This window comes from Perca fluviatilis, unplaced genomic scaffold (assembly GCF_010015445.1).
Source record: "Perca fluviatilis unplaced genomic scaffold, GENO_Pfluv_1.0 PFLUV_unplaced_scaf_34, whole genome shotgun sequence".
NCBI lineage: Eukaryota > Metazoa > Chordata > Actinopteri > Perciformes > Percidae > Perca > Perca fluviatilis.
Genome location: NW_024375709.1, coordinates 33,104 through 41,944, shown reverse-complemented (window position 1 = coordinate 41,944; position 8,841 = coordinate 33,104). Strand labels below are relative to the sequence as shown.

General features: G+C 39.2%; 1 long non-coding RNA gene across 1 annotated transcript; it reads left to right on the top strand.

The window, feature by feature from the left end:
• The first annotated feature begins 1,441 nt into the window (after positions 1–1,441).
• Positions 1,442–2,066, top strand: LOC120555227. Its single transcript, XR_005638660.1, has 4 exons — positions 1,442–1,503; positions 1,583–1,584; positions 1,836–1,913; positions 1,999–2,066. It is a non-coding gene; the product is annotated as an uncharacterized LOC120555227 (long non-coding RNA).
• Positions 2,067–8,841: the final 6,775 nt, after the last annotated feature.

The following is an 8,841-nucleotide window of genomic DNA, read 5'->3' as shown; positions in this document are numbered from 1 at the left end:
CAAATAGTTTTTTTGCTCCAAAGCCATTAGGGTTTATAACAGATTCTTGACTCTTGATTCCATGATAAGCTAAGGTTTAGGAAATGACATTTAAATTACTTTGAAACTCTGAATCGATTATTCAGTAATATATGTAAAATATATCGAATTATTTTATACACTTAGGTGAAAATTGTTTACATTTCTTTGATTTATGCACATCTGAGACACACACTAAAAACTCCTGGTTTATTTCTTCAACCCAGTTTCTGGGTTATTTATGTTGGGTTAAAATCATTGGGTTATTTTTTCAGAGAGCAACCATTTTCTGGGTTATAGGGTTGGCTTTTTCTCTCTCTCTCTCTCTCTCTCTCTCTCTCTCTCTCTCTCAATGTATTTTTTATTATTATATTGTCATGTGAACATGATAAAATAGTATCACCATTTGTAGGAGAAATAAATTGACACACCCTCTAAACATGGATATATTAACTAAGAAATAGAAGAAATAAGTTAATATATTAAACCCTTGCCCCTATAACCTATACATCAGTCTGCCAGAAATTCAGAAGAAGAGGAAGAAGAAACACCTCCTGCCCTCTCTACCCCCATAGAAGAAGAACGCCCCCCTCCCCCGCAGTTGTTGGAATTTTGAATTTTCTCACAACAGTCGTTGGAAATAACCGTCGCTTCGCGCTCGATCCGTTTTGGCCTGTGCTTCTTCGGTGCAACTTCTTTGTGTATTCAAGGTAAGCAAGTGTTTTCACTGTTGATGTAACGTAAACTTTTCTGTGTCCATGTCCATGTTGCTAGTTTAGCACCATTTGCTGAAATAAATGACCATGGCTTAGCTAGTTGCTACGTTGAGACTAGAGTTAGCCGTGGTAGCTAATTCTGTGGTTGGCATGTAGCCGCGGCTATCGCGACGCAACACAATAATTGACTAATGTTTACCAGCTGTGCCGTGCTTATCATATTATACAGTGCTCTACTGGTTGAAGTAGTGAGAGTTACTTAAAGAAGTGGGTCAAGTCTTCGAATTGTTGCTAACCTCTAGCTATATTGCTATGTTTTCTCCAAGTTATTTTGAATGGACAGCTTTGTCGCTGATAAGCTAACTGAGTGGCGGCTGTCTGAGCTGACAGAGAATTTTAGAGGTGAGCATTTTACTCTTACTGCCCTGACATAATCTCTCTATACCTAGACATTTTTCTTTAATGGGGCTTGAATGTGTCGGTGGAAGATTTTGTGAAAGTCACAACTTCTTTGACAGTGGGGTATGCATATCCATATAACCCTTATAGTTAAAGATACTTGTGCTTTGAAATTCAATATCTCTGATATTTTTAGATTATCTTACTTCTGGAAATATTTAAATATCTGGAAATTTCAATCTGTAATGTCACTTGTTTGTTTATTTACTGAAAGTGTTTTTTTACATTTACAGGCCATCCACAAACATAAAAAGGCCCTGGCGCTATCATTGGTTCAGACATTCCCTGAATGATGGATCAGACATTGGCTGTGAGTTTAATTATCTTGGTTCATATGGAATTTGATGCTGATTTAAAATTTTTTTTTTTTTTTTTTTTTACACACAAAGATGTGAATGCACTATAATAAGCAATTGTGTCTAATGAGATGAAGCGGTCATACGAGACATAATATAGTGTATGTGTACATGTATCATTTTCTTTAATTTTGCTTTTAACCCCTTATTTCTCTTATCAGTACCTGATGTGTGTTATCTCTACTGCTAAACTTTGTAAAAGATTAAAAATGTCCCTCTTAGATATGGAAAGTTCTGTCTTTTTTTCTTCCAGGAAATATGGTATTTATTTATTTATTTTATGTAGATTTCCAGAGACTCCAGAATGAAAACCAAGCTCTGAGGGAGGAGAACCACGCCCTGAGGGAAAGCAATTCACGAGCAGGTGAGAACATGCACTCTTTCTTAAATTTTACTTTTTTTGTGTGTAATGTAGGTTCAAAATTACCAAATGCCTTTTCATTTTGTAGCTTCGGATGACAGCGGCTCACTTCAAGAGCAGGTGAAGCAAGTTGGGACAATGTTGAAGACGTTTGCTAGTAGACCTAGATATAAATGTCATAGTTTAGTAGTTGAGGGACCAGGACTGACTACTTTATTCTTTTATTCTGGGAACCCCTGTAGGTGCAGATCAGACCCTAATGCTGCGACGTCTTGGAGAGTTTGGCAATGTTGTGCGTAGCATGGACAACAAAATGGACACTATGCTGCAACATTTCAGTGCCAATGTGTCTGTTGGAGAGCCACTGATGAGGCGGTCCAGGTTAACCTTACGCGTTACCTGAAAGGAGCATCTGACCGTGAAGGCGGAAAAAGGCACCGCACAGCTGAGAGGGACCCACAGCCGACCCCTTAAACCTAGGCTGACTACTGACACCCCCGCATCACTGACAACTTGAACACTTTCTTTATCCTGCAGTCAGTAACCTCAAGAAGCCAGAAGTGACAGACTACACTCACCCAATCCACACTATTCACTGTGGAAATTATTTTTTCTTCTTCTTCTTCTTTTTTTTTTATTCCCCATGACCCTGCCTTGAGGGCAGCGCCTTGGATGGATATGGGATGGTGACACTGCATGAAAAGTGGGATTTCCGTCCCCGTAAATGCCTGTAAACGCCCGGAAATCCCCTTAATTTTCGGCAGTTATCGACAATTTACAGGCTGCAAACGTCACGTTCGTCTGTGCCACATATTGTCGGAAACGAACCATGACGTATGTGGAGAGCCCCCGCGGAGGTGTTAATGGATCTAATTAGAATATGAACAGGCGCCTGACCAGAGAACGTCTGGCCAGGCGCCTATAAATATATATATTTATTTATTTATTATATATATTTATTTCATATATGCTATGTTGTATATTCATGTCATGATTATCATAGTTAAAATGATTTGCCAGGAACGTGCTGTTTATTCAAAGATAGAGCTTTATTGACACAAAACACAAACGCAATCAGAAAAAAAAACTATGTACAAAGCATCGGAGACACACAGCACACACAATAAATATCCCTCTCTCACGAGAAGCAGCTCCGTCCACACCTAACCCACGGCCGCCTCGGAGCTGTAGGTAACCGGCAGCATTCGGTCTGAATTCTGTCCATGTAGCAGACGTCTGTGGTGCGTTGTCCTGTAGGTCTATGTAGCGCACTTCCAAATGTCCACCTCACCCGCAGCAAGCACACTCTGTCTCGCTTCCAGCAGCTGTAAAATCAATCAATAAAGACAATCAGTACTGCGTGATATTTATTTATGGCCACAACACACCTATGAATGCACCTGAAAAATATTCACATTAACCAAACGGATCTAATCTTACCCTCTTTTCTTCTCGACCGACTCCGAGCAGAACTCTTCACAGCTTCTGCCCGCGATGCCACATCTGGTTGTTTCTACCTGTTCCTGCGTGCTGTCTCGTAATATGTCTTACAGGCAGCTGGAAAACAATTAAATGAGAGTGGTATGAATAAAAAACATAAGTCACAGTAAAATTAAACAAGGAAAGATGAAAAAGTAAAAATTACTTACACACAATGGCGTCATTATCAGCGTCATGTAAATCTGGACTTGCAGACAGCTCCGAGCAAATATAGGTCACAGCCTCGTTATGAGGCGAGGTTAGTCTGTAAAAAAAAAAAAAAATATGGTTAAGATCGGTATCTATTAACGTAGCTATGTCCTTATACAGAAGAATAAATGAAATTCATTCAATGAAAGCATATTCTTTAAATCTTACCCTTCCTCCGGTTCGTAGCGTCTGCTACAGTTTGTCTCCGAGTTGTGAAGATGGCGACTGCTTTCTGAAAATTACGATATAAAAAAAATACACTTTTATAAAACAACTCACCTGCTCAGCTCTGTAATGAATGGCGCTGAAAGCAGCCAGGCTGCCCAGACACACAGCTCTGTGCTGCTCGCGTTTAAACTTGGTGGGGTTTAAAACATTACGGCCAAGTCTAAGTAGCCTGTTTAACATCCAAAGACAGTCATTGTACGATCAAGAGTTAATAAACAGTATACAGACTAGCTCGCCGTTTCATTAATAATCATATACTTACGTTGACTTCTTCTTTTGTGTGAGCGCATCTTTGGAGCCCCGGAGGTGATATGGAGGAGAGAACCGCTCCAAACGTCTTGAACAACTCCTGTGTGTTTCCAAGTGAAGTTAGACAGAGTGTACAGATAACTCTTTTACCAGTTGGCCTGAAATATTCCTATATTTCGGAAGTTTTTGCTCTAACTCTCAGACTCATCTCCCGAGTCCCGCCGATTTTTTTCAAATGGAAGCAGTGAGGGCGGGGGTAGGGGGCGGGGCAGAGTGATAGAGAGACCGTGGAGCAGATTAACCAGCAGGGCGCGAACAGCGCACACACTGGTGTGGAGGTGAATTACAGTGAGATTTAATGGATTACTGGGAAAGCTTAATAATAGGACAATTGAAGTCTGGATTATGAGGCCATTTCAGCAGAGCCAACAGCTTCATATGCCATGGACATGTGAATATGGTGCTGAATTTGCCAGTATTTTAAGAAGAGAAATGGTTGGGACCTTGTCATGCAATGACAAAGCTGATATGCTTTTTGTGAAGCACAGTGTTTTGGTGTCAGCAGAAAGACTTCTCTTAGAAAACTGTACAGTGGAGCCTCTGTCTCCATTCCACCAGACAATGTTGGATGAGCAAGACCAAAGAAAGGCCACTGTAGTCATGTCACTATGCTCAGTGGTTGAGCTCGAGGAGACTGGGAATGAATCATGGAATGCACATTTTACCTTTGTGGCAAAGCCTGTAAAACTAATTGTTGAAATAAATTATTTTGTGTATCTTTTTTACATAACATTGGTCATTGCTAATGACATACAAAGTAATTAATCTAGCATACTTTCATTAAATAAATCAATTCAAGCTAAAATTGAAGAGTCTACAATTAGGCTATACTGAGTCTGATCTATTTTAAGAGATTTTCTTAAAATTAAGTTAATACCTTTTAGAAAAATGTCACCTGGGGTAAAACTCCCCCTGCTGCTACCATGATTTGCATTTGTATAGCTCACAGCATTTTCATTTACATGTGAAAGCCTCACCTAGAATTAGAGGGAGGGGGGTCATGGGGGACAACTGCCAAGCCAGGCCCACGTCAATTTCCGACAATTTACGGCAGTTTTCGGTGTTGCCTGTAAATTGCCGTGTACAGCCGTAAACCTGAAGTTCCACGACAATCTACAGTGCCGCATACTGACGAAAATCCCACTTTTCATGCAGTGTGAGGTTGTATGTCCTTTATACAGGCGCACGAGGTATCACTGAAGATATGCCCATTTTGCCTCATTCTGGAGATCCCATAGTCAGGCTTGAAATACTGATTATCATTACTTAGACTGTCCTGCAATTCTTAGCCCACTACCCCACATAGACCCCAACCACTCCACACATTCTGATTGGCTGTGTTCTCTACAGCCAGATTTCCTGCTGTTAATTGTGTTTGTTCCCACTTGTGTTGTCGTGTGTAAATTTAATGTCAAAATGTATATTACCTGGTATCCTGCACATTCTTTGATACCAAAGATCTCAATTACTTCCTATACAATTTGCTGCTTATTTCATTGTTACAGTGCTTAACTATTCTATTTATAAATATAGCTTGTAAATCCTAGATTATACCTCTAATACTTGATATCTGCTCATTATCTGTTCTGGTACCAAATATTTTACTTAACGTAACTTTAGTATTGGCTTATTTCATTCAGTCAGTGCTTAACAATGGTATTATAGTTTGTAAATCCTATTTCAAACCTGTTACTTGATATTGAACATTAACTAGTACCAAAATTCTACTTTCATTCCATCAGTGTGCTTAACTGTTATTCTATTAAAATAGCTTGGAAATCCTATTTCACCAAATATTCTACTTACTCTGTTTTTAACATTTGCTTTTTTCGTTTTGTCACAGTGCTTAACTTTTATTCTATTGTTAAATAGAACTTGTAAATCCTTGTGTCACAAGTCAGCATTGCAGTTATAATGGTCTGTTCTACTACTGTTTTTACCTCAGTATGTATGTGTAAATATGTAATATATAAGTGTGTGTGTGTGTGTGTGTGTGTGTGTGTGTGTGTGTGTGTGTGTGTGTGTGTATTTAAGTGATCTGACACGTCTTGTTTCAATGACAGTTACTGTACTTTGAAATGTGGAATTAAAACGCCAAATGGAAATTTGTCTGGTTTGATCAATCATTATTCTTGATAAACTGCATGCTATAAATATTAAATATAAATAAATGAATATATATATACACACAAGCGGCGGCAGATCGCTCGAAAATGGCGTTTGCCTCCGACGGGCCACCTTTGGTATAACGGCGGCGGAACGGCAGTTGGCCCGCGGGCCGGCCTCGGTACGAAGGCGGTAGAGGGCAAACGTGTTTGCGATTAAGCCATTCTGACGCTTCTACTGCCTCTGGAGCACCGCCGGTGGTCCGCCGACTCATTGCTATCTGGGATACTGTTGCTGGAACATTATCTTAAGGCTCCATATATGTATCTTGTAAATTACCCCACTGATAATGCCCAGAATGGGACCAAATTTCTACAGTAGTACAAATAGGTTCTGTATCAGAAACGACCCATCTAAGAAAAATATGTTCTAAGAACGTTATAGGAATGTTGATTTGAAATGTCCTAAAAACGTTGAAATGTCCAGTTTGCTTAACGTTGCTGGAACGGTATCTTAAGGTTAGAAAAACGTTGCTGGAACGTTAGCATAACGTTGCTGGAACGTCATTTTAAGGTTAGAAAAACGTTGCTGGAACGTTAGCCTAACGCTGCTAAAAGGTTAGCCTAACGTTGCTAGAACGTTAGCCTAATGTTGCTGGAACGTCATCTTAAGGTTAGAAAAATGTTGCTGGAATGTTAGCATAACATTGCTGGTACAAAATGTTAGCAAAATGTTGCTAGAATATTACCCTAAGGTTAGCATACTGTTGCTGGAACATTATCTTAAGACTAGCATTGTGTTGCTGGAACATTATATTAAGGTTAGTATAAAGTTCAGGAATGTTCGTTCCCCAAAAATTTTATTAACAATAAAACATTCAAATAACGTTTATTTGGAACATTTCAAGAACATAAAAATGTGCACTTTCTGTTATGTTATCATGTTATTTTAAGGTTAGAATATTAAGAATAATGTTTCTACATCAGTCTTTCAACTATATTTCTTAACAAAACCATGTGAATTACAAGTGCCCACTTTAAATTATAACTGCACACTTTTACAGCACATCAAAAAGTTGAAAATGCACGTAAAAGCCCTGTGATATATATGTCAATGGTGAAAACATTGAGGCCACAATAACAAAAGATGTTCTGCATGGATAATGTGTTGTTGTGTTTTTTATACATGGGCCTTTTTATGAATGATTATAATATGATAACATAACAGAAAGTATACATTTTTTATGTTCTTGAAATGTTCCAAATAAATGTTATCCCAGTGGGCATTTTATGTCAATTTAACATCAATATGACGTCAAAATTACGTCACAAAATAGGTCAAAAATAAAAGACAAATTGATGTCAAAGACATCAAATCAACGTTGATTTAATGTCAGTGATATAACATGTAAGATTGATACCTTTGTTGGGCCTTTTTACAACCACAAGGAAATAATTACAAAATATAATGACATCATGCATTCATGCATGTCATACATGGTGGTCAAAATCTTGACTATTTGTTGATGGCAAATTGACGTCAAGGTGCCTGCTGGGATGTCATGGTGCTCTCTGTTTTCCCTCTCCCCTCTCCCCTGTCCCTTGTTGTTAGTCTTGTCTGTCCTGTGCTGAGTGGGTGTGGCGCTCCTGGCTCTCTCCCTCCTCGTCAGGACACCTGTGGCTTCCTGCTCACCTGAGTCACATCCAGCAATCACCTCTCCTGTCTTAAACCCCGGCCTTCCAACCAGTCTCTGCCAGATCGTCTGTTCACCCAAGTGGTAACACTCGCTACGGCCAGCCTCGGTGGTTTTGAAAGACTGTTTTTTATTGTACTCCTGTTTCAAGCCTTGTTTTTGACTTTTTGTGTTTTCTTTTGTGTCCAGATTCCTGCTTCAGCCCTGGAAGCCCAGTCTGCCTGCAACTTGTTTTTTTTGTTGAACCTGCCTCTCACTTGTCTGCCCGCTCTCAGCCCCAGAGGATTTACAGAACCTGCATTACTCATTGTGTTCAATAAACCTCAATACCTGTTCCGACCTTTTTCTCTTTGTCTGCGCTTGAATCCGGACAGCCTAACACATTATTTGAACGTTGTATTGTTAATACAATTTTTGGGGAACGAATGTTCCTGAACTTTATAATAACCTTAATATAATGTTCCAGCAACAGTATGCTAACCTTAGGATAATGTTCTAGCAACATTTTGCTAACCTTAAGATAATGTACCAGGAATGTTATGCTAACCTTAGGATAACATTCCGGCAACGTTATGCTAACCTTAAGATGACGTTCCAGAAACATTATACTAATGTTCCAGCAACGTTATGGAAACCTTAAGATAACGTTCCAGAAACATTATACTGACATTCCAGAAACGTTATGCTAACGTTCCAGCAATGTTCTTTTAACTTTAAGATATTGTTCCAGCAACGTTATGCTAACGTTCCAGCAACGTTATGCTAACCTTAAGATGACGTTCCAGAAACGTTATACTGACATTCCAGCAACATTATGCTAACGCTCCAGCAACGTTTTTCTAACCTTAAGATGACGTTCCAGAAACGTTATACTGACGTTCCAACAATGTTATGCTAACGTTCCAG